Source organism: Choloepus didactylus, chromosome 16 (genome assembly GCF_015220235.1).
Source record: "Choloepus didactylus isolate mChoDid1 chromosome 16, mChoDid1.pri, whole genome shotgun sequence".
Classification (NCBI taxonomy): Eukaryota; Metazoa; Chordata; class Mammalia; order Pilosa; family Megalonychidae; genus Choloepus; species Choloepus didactylus.
The window spans coordinates 1,613,146-1,619,815 of NC_051322.1; positions in this window are offsets into that span (position 1 = coordinate 1,613,146).

Consider the following 6,670-nt stretch of genomic DNA (forward strand, 5'->3'; position numbering starts at 1 on the left):
ACTCAAGCTTTGTTAAAGACTTGAGACTATTTCTGGCACATATAAACTAATCTTGGTTCCTCAATGTACTTACTGTACACTCGTGATGGGCCAGCTCTTAAGGCCAGCAGAACAAGGCTCCCTCTTGGCGTGCAAGGTGCGCACCAGGCGGCCGGGGCCTGAGCATCTCTGAGCCCCTCCCTCAGCCCTGGCGCTTGGCGGGGGCCGGCTGGGGGCCCGCGGCCCTGTGTGCCCCGAAGGAGCAGCCGGAACCCGCGTGACAACACGGCGGCAAGGAACCACTGAGCCGACCAGAACTCAGCCTGCAGCTGACAGAGAGTGTGTGAGCCGCAGGTGTGCACGGTGCGAGGCCGCGCAGGATGCACGCGCGCTTCACGGAGAAGCAGAGCAGCCCCTGCCCAGGCCGCCTGCATGTTTCCTGTTGCTTTTACTTGGTCAGGGCTCCAGGAGGCGAGGATTCCTTTACTCCGCGGCTGTCCTATTAAATTCACCCTCTTTGTAGACTCCTGCGTCTGCGATCCGGCTTGCGCCAACCTCGAGATGCGCAGAGCTCTGTGCACTGGGCCCTGAGACTGCCTCCGGCCCCCGGAGCCCCCCAACTCCCTGTCGGCGCCTCATGCTAGAAAGGCGCTGCATAAGTGAGTCCCCGCGTGCCCGGACGCCAGCCCTGGCGCTGGAGGAGGGTTTCCATCAGCCCAGCTGACGCACCGCCGGGGAATGGCCGGGGGTCCCTCACGGTCACCGCCGAGCCGGCACCTTCCCGGCGCCCCGTTTTCTCCTGTCCTCCGGCCCCTGCCCGGGCTCCGACCTGAGTGAGTCCGGGCTGCAGAGAAGCCAGCGCTCCGCGTGGGCTGCCCCTGGACGCGGTTTTCCCGAGCCGGGCACGGCCTGTTCCTTCTGCCGGGAAGCCCGTCATCCTCATGATCGGGTACGGGCGCCCCTTCTCGAACCCCCCACGCCCTGGGTACCCTCGGGGGACAGCTGGTACCCGGTGAGGCCAGCAGCCCCGACTTCGCGGTGAGCGTCCAGCCCCGCGCGGCCCCCGCGGCGTCTGCGGAGCGATCGCGGGGACCCAGGCCTCAGGGTGACGGGGCAGAACAACTGCTTTTAAACTCACCTGAAGCTGTGGAATAATTGACTTAGAGGTAGGGTCTCGAAACAACACCATCTCCTAATAACCGTTTGCTGTTACATTTTATGTCTACATATTGAAGTTCATGGTTGTGTTAATCCAATGTTAAATACTTCCAAGATTTCCTTTTAAAATGAAATAGTTTGTATAAGTAAGTAAGGGGTATAAAATCTACCAGTTTATTAGCCACCTGGCAGTACTGCTGGAATTCAAAGGAAAAAGCACGGAAGTGGCTTTGCCCATTGGCTGCACACAGTAGGTGCTCAGGAAATGCCAGTACACAGGCGGCTGCCGCCCATCTGCTCTCAGCTCTGAGTGGCTGGGCGGCTCCACGGGTACGGAGGGGCTCCGAAGGGCCCTGGGACTGTTCTCTAAAAGAACCTGTTCAAAACGCACATATACAGGTGTGGCGACATTAACACACGAGTCAGTCCAAGTTCAACCGACTGCTTGAAACCTCCGGGCACCACACCGGCTGCGGAAGGCACACCTGCGGACAGGCCTCCAGCTGCTTCAAGGTGGGGGGAGGACCAGCGTGGGAACAGGCAACCAAATGCCTAGAGAGCCGTCATTCTGGAGGGCAAGGAAGCAAGGGTGCCAGGGTGGGGGAGCAGGGTGGCGGCCGGGGCAGACCCCTGGGTGACCCACCCCCACACGTCTCAGCGAAGCGAGTGAGCTCCCGTGGGAAGGGCTGAGCTGAGTGGCTGAGTCTGGATGGCTCAGTTAATCCTCACCGAGGCCCCACGAGGCGGAACCCAGACCCCATTTTACAAGCCCTGAGTTTAAAAGTCACAAAGCACATGCGGCAAAGCCTCTGGCTACCAAGTTAATGGGCGTAAGAGCTGGAACTTAAACTTAGGCTCCCCAGTTGTAAAGCTCACCCTTAACCTGTTAGTTCATAGCAGAGGATCTGAGGCAGGGTGCAGACGGCACAGGAGGGTCTCACCGGCAAGGGGTGAGTGAGAGTTGGCAGGCTCCCCTACGGGGTGGAGCGGATTGTAGCGCTGTGGAGTTGTCCGTTGGTGACTGACTCAATCTCTCATTCACACCTGTTCCCCCCACCATCTTCTAGCTAGGAGAGACCGCGTGACACAGTGCTGACCCAAGAAACAAGCAGAAAGCTTTTGGTTTTCTCATAGAGGGGGTATTGGCTTCCATGCCTTTTGCCCTTTTGCTCTTCTTTCTTCTTTCTGACTAGAGTGTGAATGTGATGCTTGGAGCTGCAGCAGCTCTCTTGTGGTGATTAGGTGAGAAGCATTGAGGACAAAACCAACATGCTAATGCTGGTAGCACTGATGAGCAACTGGGTCAGTGCCAGCAACTGCTTTGCTCTGGACTTTGAGTTACATGAGAAAAAGTGACCCCTAGTTAATCTCTTAGATGGGGTTTCTGTTATTTGTAGCCAAATGCAATCATAACCAAGAGAAGGGCATTAGAAAGAGAGAGACCTAGGAAACTGGGTGCTTTGGCAGAGATGAAGATGAGCTTCTCAGCTTTCATAATAGCCTGAGAGCTCCATTTTTGTTTGTTTGTTTGTTTGTTTTAGCAGTAGTCAAAGCTTCCTGTGTCCTCTGTCTGCTCTTCACTGTGTGCTCTGTGGTCTCTGCATCAGCTGGGACGTTCGTGGAAATGCTGAGCACCATTGCCCACCCCAGTCCTGTTGGACTGGACCCTGCACTTTGAACCCTCTAGGTGATATGTATGGATGTAGTTTTGAAAAGCACTGATGCAGAGCAGCAGTTGGCAAACTGGCTGCATGTGAAACAACAACACCTTGGCATCCCCCAGGAGTTTCTGATTCAATTGGTCTGGAGAGAGGTTTGCCTGAACGTTGGTATTAAAAAGACGTCTGTCCAGGTGAGTCTCTTGTGCAGCTGGGGTGGAGAACCCTTCTCTGGTCACGATATATTATATCACAGGGGTTTGCCAGCAGCATCAGCATGACGGGAACTTGTTAGAAACGCAGATTCGACAGCCCCACCCCAGATCCGCTGAGGCAGAAGGTGCAGCCTGGGAATCTATCTTAACCAGCTCACTAGCACACTACATCGAAAGGGGGAGACTGGAGAAAGTTGTAGAGGGTGGACAGCTACATTGGGGAGCATTTGTGGCCTTAGCAGTGGGGTGTCTCGTGACTAAACATGGCTTCCTTGTGAAATGTTGAGTTTCACTCATATGCTGCTCCCTCCGGTAGCACCTATACACAGTGGGTGGGAAATAGGTATCTATCCATCTACCTATATCCATCTATCATTCATCACCCAGCCATTCATCCATCTACCCACCCATAAGTGCATCACTCTATCATCTGTGTCTAATCTATCATCTCCTGTCCTCTCCAGATAATCAAATCTAATCAAATCCAATCAACTAGAAAGGACAGAGGCAGGTTAACAATGTTTTGGTCCTAATTCTCCATCCTTAAATGTCCCACTCCAGAGCTTTTCTGCAGAGTCCTTTCCTGTAAGCTGTTCAGAGCTGCTGTCATCTGCTGTAAGTCTCTGGGTGTGGCTGGTGATCAGTAACCACCACTGTATTCCACTGAGTTGACACTTCAGAGCCTGCTCTCTCCTACTTTAAGCTCTGGCAGTTACTGGGGCACAGGAAAGTTTTGCTTTGCATTCTGAACCCCAGGGGAAAAAAGAAAGTCGTTATTAGAAAGCCAGTGTGCCTGTGGGTGGGGTGACTGTCTCCAGAGAGCTCAGAGAAGGCATGGAGGCTGTTTAAAATAGAGCAGTGTGGCAGGCTGGACAGCACGTGCGGGTGCTGAGAAGGAAGGTGTCGATCCGCACGTGGTCAATGTCCCGCGGAAGCCGGCTGCCTGTCATGGCGGACACAGAAGGGCAGGAGCCGGGTGTCCTGCAGAGAAACACTATTTCAGGCCAGCACAGGCGCGGCCCTGTCAGACCCCAACTGAGCAGCGCCCGGGCCGTGGGGAGGCCTCAGCTCTGCTCCCACCGGGTGGGTTGTGGGGAGACCTCGGCTCTGCGCCCACAGGGTGGGCTGCGGGGAGGCCTCACCTCTGCTCCCACTGGGTGGGCCGCGGGGAGGCCTCAGCTCTGCGCCCTCCGGGTGGGCCGCAGGGAGGTCTCAGCTCTGCTCCCACTGGGTGGGCCGCGGGGAGGCCTCACCTCTGCTCCCACTGGGTGGGCCGCGGGGAGGTCTCAGCTCTGCGCCCTCCGGGTGGGCCGCGGGGAGGCCTCAGCTCTGTACCTGCAGGGGGGTTGCCAGAAGACCGAGGGCCCGCTGACGCTCTTCTCAGAGGGCGCGGGGCCACGGCGGCGCGCTGACCCACCCACACGGCGACTAGGGCTAAGGCAGGTGTGCGGCTGGCAGCGTCTGGAGCGGCCTCTGCATGTCGGAGGATGGCGGTGTCTGGGGCCCTGGGGGCGCCCCGTCCCTTCCCCGGCCCTCCCGGGTCCCCCGTCACTGTGGGCCTTTCCCCGCAGGGGCTGCGCGGCCCTCGCTCCGGTACGCGGCGGGCTCCCTCGGGCTCGGGGCACCGCAGCCGCTAGTGGCCGGAGAGGAGCCCGGGCCTCCCTCACCACCTAAGGGTGCGGAGTGCGGGTCAGCGCCCCGCGCACAGATGCATTTGTGAACGCATGGGTTTAAATAAACAATACCAACTTCCTGTTGAAGGAATTTAATCAGCAGTTGTCAAAAACCGATTTACCTCTGCCGGACGGCGGCCGATTCAGCACCCTCAGCCCTCCACGGCCAGACCCTCGGGCGGTCACGCAAGGCCTGCAGGATGCAGCTGCCCCCACGCCGGGAAGCGCTTGTCACCTTGAGGCCGGAGACGGGCTCACCGCTTTTCCTTTTTCTTTTCTTTCTTTTTTTTTTTTTTTATTTTGTAAAGTACTTTAAATGTTTGGAAAGGAGGGAATGTTTTCCAATTTGGTTTCACATTTCTAAAGGAAGGTTAAGTACAGTGTAAAAATCAAAGATTCCAGCAGGTTCAGGGATTGAAGGTGACCATCTGCAGCTCTCAGAAGAGAAGCCAGCGAGGAAGCGACCCCATTGGCTGTGGAAATACATGCAATTACTGCCCACATGAGTAACAATTCCTCATCCTGAAAACGAATGAGTAGATTAAATATTTCAGAATTACCTCAAAACCATGTAAACATTGTTAATGGAATTCTAACACATCAAAAGAAAAGCTCCAATCTCTTTAATTACAAAAGCAAGGAAAATGAAACTAATATTGAACCTGCAATTATTTAAATGTCTGTGAAATATTGAATATTTTCTAGTATAACCATTAAGCTACACTTCAAACATATACCAACTTCTGTATGTGTCCACAGAGTTTAGAAAACCCAGCATTTTCTTACTCGGGGGCATTAATAAATAATCAACAGCCTTATTTTCTATTCCAAAACTTTTTTTGTGTGTTATCCTGGACATACGTCTTTGCTGAGCTGAATGAAGTGTGCCTCTTCTTAGAAATCTGATGTTTATTTTAAAGAGTCACCCTTTCAGGTACATCAGCTTATCAATAAAGGTGGAAATTTCTACTAAATATTGAAACAAAGATGAAAACAATTTAAATTAGTTCTTATCATAGAAGCAAGATATTAAGAATAATTTAGGAAGTGAGCTTTATCAAAAGCAGACAATGCCATTTTTCCTGCAAGATTTGTACTTGTGTTCTCTCTCTAGCTCATATCTAAAGACTAGATATTTGGGTGTGGTGATGCTTTTCTGTTATTACGAATACTATTCCAATGCATTTATTTGTTCTTACACAGCCTACAATTATCCTTTTAATGTTCCCAAAGCCACTAAAGTTAAATTCCATCAACCATCCACACAGTCAAACTGCGCTGTGACTTGCTTTCACCATCTTCATGATCACATCACTCCTGGGGCAAAAGACTTTGCTAAGGCCGGGAACACACACACTTGCTTGGCCATGGTTCTTTTTCACACATTTGCAAGCACACACACACATATACACACCACACACATTTTGGGGGCTGTTTTACTAAGGTTTACTTAAGCAAGCCATTTTCCTGAAGTTGCTCCGCGTGCACCCTGTCAGCATATTTCTGAATACTCAGAGGATGCTTTGTTTGAGCCAAATTGAAACCAGCCGTCTAAAGAGGGTGTCAAGACAAACTCATCTCTAAGGTTCCCCTTCCAGGGCTTGTGAAAAAACCCTGAATTTGCCTTCCTTTAAATACTAGATCCAGCCATGATTTTCACTTCTTCAAGACCATTGAGTGCAATTTTCAAAGCTTGGACACTAATTCAGGCGAGTGGAAGAAGACTGAGTTCAGAGCTTAGCCTCGGGGGACCGCCTCGAAAATAATCAAATTATTATTGTGATTCTCAACTTGGTCTCCTACTATTCTTGGGCAGCTAACAAATGTGGTAGGATCAAGGTTAAAATTTAAGTTGAAAAAACTGAAAAGCCAAGCCATGAAGCAAGATTCTGGATAAGAGATGGACATGCAACTGAGAGTAACTTTAAAGAAGGAATGAACGTTAAATATGATGAAATTAATTATGGATGAGTTGGGGAATACTTAG